This window comes from Bison bison, unplaced genomic scaffold, assembly GCF_000754665.1.
Source record: "Bison bison bison isolate TAMUID 2011002044 unplaced genomic scaffold, Bison_UMD1.0 scf7180017864519, whole genome shotgun sequence".
In the NCBI taxonomy this organism is placed as follows: domain Eukaryota; kingdom Metazoa; phylum Chordata; class Mammalia; order Artiodactyla; family Bovidae; genus Bison; species Bison bison.
In genome coordinates this window covers 961,864-962,338 of record NW_011495072.1, presented here as the reverse complement: position 1 = coordinate 962,338, position 475 = coordinate 961,864, and positions in this window count along the sequence as shown.

Below are 475 nucleotides of genomic sequence, written 5' to 3'. Positions count from 1 at the left end.
TTTTCTCCATTGTATATTCTTGCCTCCTTTGTCAAAGATAAGGTGTCCACAGGTGTGTGGATTTATCTCCGGGCTTTCTATTTTGTTCCCACTGCTGGGCATACACACTGAGGAAACCAGAATTGGAAGAGACACATGTACCCTAATGTTCATTGTAGCATTGTTTACAATAGCCAGGACATGGAAGCAATCTAGATGTCCATCACCAGATGACTGGACAAGGAAGTTGTGGTACATATACACAATGGAATATTACTCAGCTATAAAAAGAATGCATTTGAGTCAGTTCTAATGAGGTAGATGAAACTGGAGCCTATTTATTATACAGAGTGAAGTAAGCCAGAAAGAAAAACACCAATACGGTATACTAACGCCTATATATGGAGTTTAGAAAGATGGTAACAATAACCCTGTATGCGAGACAGCAAAAGAGACACAGATGTATAGAACAGTCTTTTGGACTCGGTGGGAGAGG